Here is an 11,634-nt window from a genome sequence, read left to right on the forward strand (position 1 = left end):
AGAGTCAAAAGGGCTCCAACATGCATTATACTATACAGGGGTGATATGCACAGGTCTTGAAGGATGTAACACCCTTTACAGCTATGTCACCAGTACATCATCACCTTGTCAACAGCTTCACACTTCCTCCACACTGTACAAACGATGACCTGACAGCTATCTTGATCTTTAACAGTGTGACACTTACAAATCCAAGACCTCATGCCCCTTGTCTCAGCACCTTATCAGATATTCACTCAGTCTAATTGAGAAATACACAGGGGCTAAAGCATGTTTTTGTGTATGCAATATACTAAGACTGAGTTTATGCAAACTTTACACAGAGGACGCTAATAAATGGCAGGGGAAAAAAACAAAAGGTTATTCACCAAGGTTTCAATAGCATATTGTCTTTGAAAGTGTTACCGGTATCTGACATGTTGGACACATATAAACGTTAGGTACCCTTTTTTTTAAGGAGCACTGATATTAAAATTGGATATCTTTGAATTAATTATGTGTAAAATAAACATTATCTTCTGTTTCCAACTCAGGTATGACGCACCTGGGTGAAAGTTGTGTTAAAACCTCTCTGGTACAGAGCGTCCCACCTCGACAACAGCCAGTGAAATTGCAGAGTGCCAAATTCAACATACAAGTATTATACACCGTTTTAAAGATACACTTCTTGTAAATCCAACCACAGTGTCCGATTTCAAAAAGGCTTTACTGCGAAAGCACACCATGCGATTATGTTAGGTCAGCACCTAGTCACAGAAAACCATACAGCCATTTTCCAGCCAAAGAGAGGGCTCACAAAAGTCAGAAATAGCGATTAAATTAATCACTAACCTTTGATGATATTCATTAGATGACACTCATAGGACTTCATGTTACACAATACATGTATGTTTTGTTCGATAAAGTTCATATTTATATCCAAAAATCTCATTTTACATTGGCGCGTTATGTTCAGAAATGCATTGTCTCAAACAAACATCCGGTGAAAGTGCAGAGAGCCACATCAAATAACAGAAATACTCATCATAAACATTGATAAAAGATACAAATTTTAAACATACGGATAAAGATAAACTTCTCCTTAATGCAACCGCTGTGTCAGATTTCAAAAAGGCTTTATGGTGAAAGCACACTTTACAATTATGTTAGGTCAACGCCTAGATACAGAAACCCATACAGCCATTTTCCAGCCAAGGAGAGGGCTCACTAAAGTCAGAAATAGCATTAAAATTGATCACTTACCTTTGATCATCTTCATCTGGTGGCACTCCCAGGTCTCCATGTTAGACAATAAATGTTTGTTTTGTTCTCTAATGTCCCTCTTTATGACCAAAAACCTCCTTTTTGTTTGCACGTTTTGTCCAGTAATCCGAATGCACAAGGCGTATGCACTAAGTCCAGACGAAAAGTTTTTAAAAAGTACAATAAAAGTTAGAAGAAACATGCCAAACGATGTTTAAAATCAATCCTCCAGTTGTTTTTGTCATAAATAATCAATAATATTTCAACTGGACAAAAGCTTCGTCAATAGGAAAGGAGATACAAGAAAGGCGCGTTCCCGATCAGGCTCATGGCTGATGTCTGGAAATTTCCACTGGCCTCTCAGTGAAAGTGCTGTTTCTCCCTAATTTTTCAGCAGAGTAAAAGCCTGAAACAATGCCCAAAGACTGGCCACATGTAGAAGAAGCCATAGAGCTCGTGAACTGGGTCCTAAGTCTTTGAATGGTGGATAGGCTTTCAATGGAAAAACAGCCTTTCAAAATAATAGTACTTCCTGGTTGGATTTTCCTCGGGTTTTCGCCTGCCATATCAGTTCTGTTACACTCACAGATCAGTGATCTGAGTGAAGAGGAGGGGAAAGAAAAGAGGGGCCGAAGGGCGGGCTGCCTCTGAGAATTCGGAGGCGATCGAATAAAGCCATACTTCCCTTCCCAGGTTATGTATTTTTGTAAATAACAGCTGGTGCACGATATCTAAGGAAGTCTCGAGCTATTGCTTGCCTGAGGTAGATGATTTCATGATAAGCTGTAGACCACACTACCTACCGAGAGAGTTTTCATCTGTATTCTTTGTAGCTGTTTACATACCACCACAGTCAGAGGCTGGCACTAAGACAGCATTGAATGAGCTGTATTCCGCCATAAGCAAACAAGAAAACACTCACCCAGTGGCGGCCTCCTAGCAGCCGGGGACTTTAATGCAGGGAAACTTAAATCCGTTTGACCAAATTTCTATCAGCATGTTAAATGTGCAACCAGAGGAAAAATAATTCTGGTCCACCTATACTCTACACACAGAGAGGCATACAAAGCTCCCCCTCGCCCTCCATTTGGCAAATCTGACCATAATTCTATCCTCCTGATTCCTGCTTACAAGCAAACATAAAAGCAGGAAGTACCAGTGACTAGATCAATAAAAAAGTGGTCAGATGAAGCAGATGCTAAGCTACATGACTGTTTTGCTAGCACAGACTGGAATATGTTCCGGGATTCCTCCGATGGCATTGAAGAGTACACCACATCAGTCATTGGCTTCATTAATAAGTGCATCGATGACATCGTCCGCACAGTGACCGTACGTACATACCCCAACCAGAAGCTATGGATTACAGGCAGCATCCGCACTAAGCTAAAGGCTAGAGCTGTCGCTTTCAAGGAGTGGGACTCTAACCCAGAAGCTTATAAGAAATCCAGCTATGCCCTCCAACAAACCATCAAACAGGCAAAGAATCAATACAGGACTAAGATCAAATCATACTACACCGGCTCTGACGCTCATCGGATGTGGCAGGGCTTGCAAACCATTACAGACTACAAAGGGAAGCACAGGCAAGAGCTGCCCAGTGACATGAGCCTACCAGACGAGCTAAGCTACTTCTATGCTCGCTTTGAGGCAAATAACAGTGAAACATGATTGAGACCCCCAGCTGCTCTGGAAGACTGTGATCACGCTCTCCGCAGCCGATGTGAGTAAGACCTTTAAACAGGTCAACATTCACAAGGCCACAGGGCCAGACGGATTACCAGGACGTGTACTGCGAGCTCGCGCTGACCAACTGGCAAGTGTATTCACTGAAATGTTCAACCTCTCCCTGTCCGAGTCTGTAATACCAACATGTTTTAAGCAGACCACCATAGTGCCTGTGCCCAAGAACACTAAGGTAACCTGCCTAAATGACTACCGACCCGTAGCACTCACGTCTGTAGCCATGAAGTGCATTGAAATGCTGGTCATGGCTCACATCAACACCATCGTCCCAGAAACCCTAGACCCACTCCAATTTGCATACCGCCCCAACAGATCCACAAATGATGCAATCTCTATTGCACTCCACTGCACTTTCCCACCTGGACAAAGGAACACCTATGTGAGAATGCTATTCATTGACTACAGCTCAGTGTTCAACACCATAGTGCCCTCAAAGCTCATCAATAAGCTAAGGACCCTGGGACTAAACACCTACCTGCAACTGGACACTGGACTACCTGATGGACCGCCCCCAGGTTGTAAGGTTAGGTAACAACACATCCGCTACGCTGATCCTCAACACAGGGGCCCCTCAGGGGTGCATGCTCAGTCCTCTCCTGTACCCCTTCTGTTCACTCATGACTGCTCGTCCAGGCACGATCATTCAATTTGCAGATGACACAACAGTGGTAGGCCTGATTACCGACAACGACGAGACAGGCAATAGGGAGGAGGTCAGAGACCTGGCAGTGTGTGCCAGGACAACAACCTCTCCCTCAACGTAATCAAGACAAAGAAGATGATAGCAGACTACAGGAAAAAGAGGACCGAGCACGCCCCCATTCTCATCGACGGGGCTGTAGGGAGCAGGTTGAGAGCTTCAAGTTCCTTACTGTCCACATCACCAACAAACTAACATGGTCCAAGCACACCAAGACAGTCATGAAGAGGGTACGACAAAACCTATTCCCCCTCAGGAGACTGAGGAGATTTGGCATGGGTCCTCAAATCCTCAAAAGGTTCTACAGCTGCACCATCGAGAGCATTCTGACTGGTTGCATCACTGCCTGGTATGGCAACTGCTTTGCCTTCAACCGCAAGGCACTCCAGAGGGTAGTGGGAACGGCCCAGTACATCACTGGGGCCAAGCTTCCTGCCATCCAGGACCTCTATACCAGGCGGTGTCAGAGGAAGGCCCTACAAATTGTCAAAGACTCCAGCCACCCTAGTCATAGACTGTTCTCTCTGCTACCGAACGGTAAGCGATACCGGAGCATCAAGTCTAGGTCCAAGAGGCTTCTAAACAGCTTCTACCCCCAAGCCATAAGACTCCTGAACATCTAGTCTATTTGCATTGCCCCCCCCCCTCCTCTTTAAACCACTGAATATTAAAGGACATTATCGCCTATTTCCTATATTCTTTTATCTTTTTTTTGCCCAAAAAGTAGTGTGTAGTTCCAGTAGTTAACAACACCACAGAAAAAACGACCAAGATTTGAATTTGGTTCACCTCCCACCAAGATACTGCAAAATGCGATTTAATTACTAGTTGGACTACATGTATTTCACTACTCCCCAATGCTGAAATATATCCCTTGATTTAAAAGAATATGATGTATTTGTACTTTAATAAAATGTTGTACAACTGCCTCACATTATCATAGAAACTAAGACCACTATAGCTTTAAATCATAGAAAAACTAATGTTACAAAACATTAAGGACACCTGCTCTTTCCATCACATAGACTGACCAGGTGAATCCAGGTGAAAGCTATGATCCTTTATTGATATCACTTGTTAAATCCACTTCAAATCAGTGTAGATGTGTAGAGACAGGTTAAAGAAGGAGTTTAAGTCTTGAGATATGGATTGCGTATGTGTGCCATTCAGAGGGTGAATTGGCAAGACAAATGCCAGGCACACCGGTTTGTATGGAGACAGGACACAGTTTCCTGTGTGTATGAAGAATGGTCTACCACCCAAAGGACATTCAGACAAATTGCCAAAATGTCACGTTCTGACCTTGGTTCCTTTGTTATGTCTTTGTTTTAGTATGGTCAGGGCGTGAGTTGGGTGGGTTGTCTATGTTCGTTTTTTTCTATAATTTGGGATTTCTGTGTTCGGCCTCGTATGTTTCTCAATCAGAAGCAGCTGTCAATTGTTGTCCCTGATTGAGAATCATACTTAGGTAGCCTGGTTTCACTTTTGAGTTGTGGGTGTTTGTCTTCCGTATCAGTGTTTGTTACCACACGGGACTGTTTTGTTTATTCACGTTTATTGTTTTGTTCCAGTGTTCTGTTGTGTTTGATTAAACATTATGGACACTTACCACGCTGCGCATTGGTCCTCCGATCCTTCTCGCTACTCCTCCTCAGAAGAGGACGAGATCCGTTACAGATAAGTGATCATGTCAAATGTAATCATATTATCATCGATTAACGATTTTTTACACTACTTTAGCTGAACAGCGTACCACTTACCTTAAACTCCCCATACCATTTCAATACTTTACTTATAATCATTTGGGACACCTGGGACCATCATGTGACAAAAACCTCCAGTGGACCATGACATAATGTCCCAAGAACGTTCAGGGGACCATAACACAACTTGCCAAGAACGTCCTAAAAACTTTCTCAGGAACGTCAACAAGACAAACCGGGAACTAGACAAAACTTCCAGGGGGATCATGACACAACGTCCCAAAAACGTTCAGGGGACCATGAAACAACGTCCCAAGCACGTATTAAAAACATCCTCGGGACGTCCCCGGGACAAACCGGGAACTTGGCAAAACCTCTAGGGGACCATGATACAACATCCCAAGAATGTTCAGGGGACCTTCAGGAGACTATGATAACGTCCGAAGAACGTCTTCAAAAATTCCCTGGGACAAACTGGGAACTATAAAAAGGTACACCAAGAGAATGCTGACCTGGTCCTCAGTGACATCCTGGGAACTTACAGGGACCTAGAAAAAGGTCCCCAAGAGAACGTTCCTTTGGGACCATTACACAACATTCTTAAAGCGTTCTAAGAACGTCAGTGGAATAATACAGCATTATATTACAATAAGCCAGTTATTATCAGTCATTTGGAGCCTATTGGAAAATGCTCACGTAGAAAGTTTATAGCAAGTAATAATACATGATGTGGTAACACCCTAATGTGGTAACACCCTAATGTGTTACCACAAAACAACCATGGAAGCATCTGTGAGAATACAGCTGATATAAAGAAAATGTTATTTGCTTATTCAGTATTAACTATAACTTAATGATTCTAAGACTGAATATACAATCCCCATGAATTAAAAATGAACTTATTTTGATGAATGTTTATTTTATTTTATTTATTTATTTTACCTTTATTTAACCAGGCAAGTCAGTTAAGAACAAATTCTTATTTTCAATGACGGCCTAGGAACAGTGGGTTAACTGCCTGTTCAGGGGCAGAACGACAGATTTGTACCTTGTCAGCTTGCAACCTTCCGGTCACTAGTCCAACGCTCTAACCATTAGGCTACCCTGCCGCCCCGGAACATCAAACTGTTAATCATTTCAGACTGCACGGGACAAATATCAATATTATTTTAAAAGTGTCGCTGAAAGCCTGTTTTCACTTAAGGTTCTAAAGACAATTTTCAGATTTACTCACTTACATCAGAACGTGATATTTTAAATGAAATTGTAGATGTAAGTGTAGATATTCAGTGTTCCTGTTTCAGGATGGGGGGCACGTTCAGTTAGGGGTGCAGCTTCCTTTCTGTGTAAATAAGACACATGGAAGCCCAGACTCGAGCATTTGACATAAAGACGGAGAGCTATATGCTAAGTATGTCAAGGCCTCAATCACCAGGAAAAAAATTGAATAAAGTCCCTGTTGACACTGAGTTTGGGAAGGTAAATATTTTAATAGAAGGTTTTCATATGGATACGCAATGGGGAACAATGTGTAAAACTCAATATAATTAATTATGCAATTTTCCCTTACTGATATTGAATAAAATACCTCTGTGCTTTGAAACAAAACAGTGATTAATTGGTTTCATGTATCTAATAAATTAAAATAGTAGGCTGCTCCAGCCGGAGCCAACATTAACTGTGGAAACGTAATTTACTCGTTTTAGGCTATTACTGTGAAGGAGATTGACTGCCATCACCAGAACCTGCCATACTTGTATAAAATTGATGACATGGTGAGTGTTACACAGCCTGGAAGATCTGCGTAAGTAATTACCTGCCTGTTGATATCTCAGTTAAATCGAAGATTGATTAGAAAACCTTCCATCATATAACTCAATGGTTCCATTGATTTGAAGGGTAAAAAATATATCAATATTTTTTCACATGAGAAACAAGCCAATTCGGGCAAGTTCTGCAAGATTCAGCATGAACTGGATGAGGCAGAGCACAGGGCTGATAACGCTGTCTCAGGTCAACAAGATGAGAGCTAATAGTCGTGATGCCGGTTCCAAGGTCAGTAGTTGCTGTTTCAATGTTCTATTAATTATAAATGGTAGATTCCCCCATGTAATTAATAGCTGGTCATTGAACACTTTTAAGGAATTTGATATCCAAAAGCCATAATATTGTTTATAATTGAATATACAGTGGGGCAAAAAAGTATTTAGTCAGCCACCAATTGTGCAAGTTCTCCCACTTGAAAAGATGAGAGGTCATCATAGGTACACTTCAACTATGACAGACAAAATTAGGAAAAAAAATACAGAAAATCACATTGTAGGATTTTTAATGAATTTATTTGCAAATGATGGTGGAAAATAAGTATTTGGTCAATAACAAAAGTTTATCTCAATACTTTGTTATATACCCTTTGTTGGCAATGACAGAGGTCAAACGTTTTCTGTAAGTCTTCATAAGGTTTTCACACACTGTTGCTGGTATTTTGGCCCATTCCTCCATGCAGATCTCCTCTAGAGCAGTGATGTTTTGGGGCTGTTACTGGGCAACACGGACTTTCAACTCCCTCCAAAGATTTTCTATGGGGTTGAGATCTTTAGACTGGCTAGGCCACTCCAGGACCTTGAAATGCCTCTTACAAAGCCACTCCTTCGTTGCCCGGGCCGTGTGTTTGGGATCGTTGTCATGCTGAAAGACCCAGCCACGTTTCATCTTCAATGCCCTTGCTGATGGAAGGAGAATTTCACTCAAAATCTCACGATACATGGCCCCATTCATTCTTTCCTTTACACGGATCAGTCGTCCTGGTCCCTTTGCAGAAAAACAGCCCCAAAGCATGATGTTTCAACCCCCATGCTTCACAGTAGGTATGGTATTCTTTGTCCTCCAAACACGACAAGTTGAGTTTTTACCAAAAAGTTCTATTTTGGTTTCATCTGACCATATGACATTCTCCCAATCTTCTTCTGAATCATCCAAATGCTCTCTAGCAAACTTCAGACGGGCCTGGACATGTACTGGCTTAAGCAGGGGGACACGTCTGGCACTGCAGGATTTGAGTCCCTGGCGGCGTAGTGTGTTACTGATGGTAGGCTTTGTTACTTTGGTCCCACTAGGTCATTCACTAGGTCCCCCCCGTGTGGTTCTGGGATTTTTGCTCACCGCTCTTGTGATCATTTTGACCCCACGGGGTGAGATCTTGCGTGGAGCCCCAGATCGAGGGAGATTATCAGTGGTCTTGTATGTCTTCCATTTCCTAATAATTGCTCCCACAGTTGATTTCTTCAAACCAAGCTGCTTACCTATTGCAGATTCAGTCTTCCCAGCCTGGTGCAGGTCTACAATTTTGTTTCTGGTGTCCTTTGACAGCTCTTTGGTCTTGGCCATAGTGGAGTTTGGAGTGTGACTGTTTGAGGTTGTGGACAGGTGTCTTTTATACTGATAACAAGTTCAAACAGGTGCCATTAATACAGGTAACGAGTGGAAGACAGAGGGGCCTCTTAAAGAAGAAGTTACAGGTCTGTGAGAGCCAGAAATCTTGCTTGTTTGTAGGTGACCAAATACTTATTTTCCACCATAATTTGCAAATAAATTCATAAAAAATCTTACAATGTGATTTTTTTTCCTTCTCATTTTGTCTGGCATAGTTGAAGTGTACCTATGATGAAAATTACAGGCCTCTCTCATATTTTTAAGTGGGAGAACTTGCACAATTGGTGGCTGACTAAATACTTGTTTGCCCCACTGTATACAGTTGAATATATACATTTATATTCATTAATTTGCTAGCATCTATTGTGTTCCAAAACTATACAAGGATACATTTCCCCTCTAAAAAAATCCCACTTTGAATTAAATGTATATACATGGTAGTTTCATAAGAAGGTAGTGTGTAATGTGGGATGGCAGGTAGCCTAGTGGTTAGAGCGTTGGACTAGTAACAGGAAGTTTGCAAGATCAAATCCCTGAGCTGAAAGATAAACATCTATCGTTCTGCCCCTGAACAAGGCATATTTTCCATATTTTAGGTCAGTTAGGATCACCACTTTATTTTAAGAATGTGAAATGTCAGAATAATAGTAGAGAGAATAATTTATTTCAGCTTTTATTTATTTCATCACATTCCCAGTGGGTCAGAAGTTTACATACACTCAATTAGTATTTGCTAGCACTGCATTTAAATTGTTTAACTTGGGTGAAACGTTTCGGGTAGCTTTCCACAAGCTTCCCACAATAAATTGGGTGAATTTTGGCCCATTCCTCCTGACAGAGCTGGTGTAACTGAGTCAGTTCTGTAGGCCTCCTTGTTCGCACACACTTTTTCAGTTCTGCCACACATTTTCTATAGGATTGAGGTCAGGACTTAGTGATGGCCATTCCAATACCTTGACTTTGTTGTCCTTAAGCCATTTTGCCACAACTTTGGATGTATGCTTGGGGTCATTGTCCATTTGGAAGACCCATTTGCGACCAAGCTTTAACTTCCTGACTGATGTCTTGAGATGTTGCTTCAACATGTCCATATAATTTTCCTCCCTCATGATGCCATCTATTTTGTGAAGTGCACCAGTCCCTCCTGCAGCAAAGCACCCCCACAACATGATGCTGCCACCCCGTGCTTCACAGTTGGGATGGTGTTCTTCGGCTTGCAAGCCTCCTCCTTTTTCCTCCAAACATAACGATGGTCATTATGGCCAAACAGTTCTATTTTTGTTTCATCAGACCAGAGGACATTTCTCCAAAAAAGTAAGATCTTTGTCCCCATGTGCAGCTGCAAATTGTAGTCTGGATCAGTGGCTTCTTCCTTGCTGAGCTGCAATTCATGTTATGTCGATATAGGACTCGTTTTACTGTGGATATAGATACTTTTGTACCTGTTTCCTCCAGCATCTTTGCAAGGTCCTTTGCTGTTGTTCTGGGATTGAAGTGCACCTTTTGCACCAAAGTACGTTAATCTCTAGGAGACAGAATGCGTCTTCTTCCTGAGCAGTATGACGGCTGCATGGCCCCATGGTGTTTATACTTGGATACTATTGTTTGTATAGATGAACGTGGTACCTTCAGGCGTTTGGAAATTGCTTCCAAGGATGAACCAGACTTTCTGAGGTCTACAATTTCTTTTTCTGAGGTCTTGGCTGATTTATTTTGATTTTCCCATGATGTCAAGCAAAGAGGCACTGAGTTTGAAGGTAGGCCTTGAAATACATCCACAGGTACACCTCCAATTGACTCAAATGATGTCAATTAGCCTACCAGAAGCTTCTAAAGCCATGACATCATTTTCTGGAATTTTCCAAGCTGTTAAAAGGCCCAGTCAACTTAGTGTATGTAAACTTCTGACCCACTGGAATTGTGATACAGTGAAATATAAGTGAAATAATCTGTCTGTAAATATTTGTTGGAAAAATGACTTGTGTCATGCACACAGTAGATGTCCTAAACCATTTCCTAAACTATAGTTTGAAAGCAAGTTTTAATGACCACTTTAAGTGTATATAAACTTCCGACTTCAACTGTATATCCATTAAAATTATGCTGATTCATGATTTCGACTGGCTTGAGAAAAGCTGCCTGCCTGTCTGTCTCATCCAGATACGTTCTTTACTTTGGGACAGCTGGAGATCGAATTTGAATATTGAAACAATGTTGCAAATGTCGGAGAGACAGACAGGAAGGTTTATACAAATCTCCACTGTTGTAAACGAAATGTTAGTCTAAAAGAAATTAGATAATGTCTAGATGCTTTTAGTGGAGATTAAGTTTATAAATTGCCTGGCTGGTCTGATGAGACAGTAAATTGCGCAGTCAGATGGAACAGAGTAAATAGGCATTTTAACATCATAGATTTAGCCAGTGGTAACTTGTGGAATAGACACTGGTTGGAATGCGGTTTTTACCAATCAGCATTCAGGATTAGACCCACCCGTTGGATAATTTGGAATAAACACTTAATGAGTTGCCCCATTAAAATGTGAAAATCCATAGCACATAATAAAAATGTACAGTAGTTCATTTTCGAAACCTTTATCTATCTTCTGTCACAGAAAGGACACAATAAAGAGAAGCTCTCAAATGGATTTTTCTGAAAATCTCCTGACTTTATTGCTTTAGTTTTTCTAAATGTTACTGAGCAGAATAAATAATAAAGTACATTTAAATTGCATCTCTGTATATTGCTTGTAATATGTTACCTTTTGTGCCAAAGGTTTTTCACGTCTGGTATAGATATCAAGGTTGGTGTTG

This window comes from Oncorhynchus mykiss, chromosome 15, assembly GCF_057628025.1.
Source record: "Oncorhynchus mykiss isolate SJ-2025 chromosome 15, ASM5762802v1, whole genome shotgun sequence".
NCBI classification, from domain to species: Eukaryota; Metazoa; Chordata; class Actinopteri; order Salmoniformes; family Salmonidae; genus Oncorhynchus; species Oncorhynchus mykiss.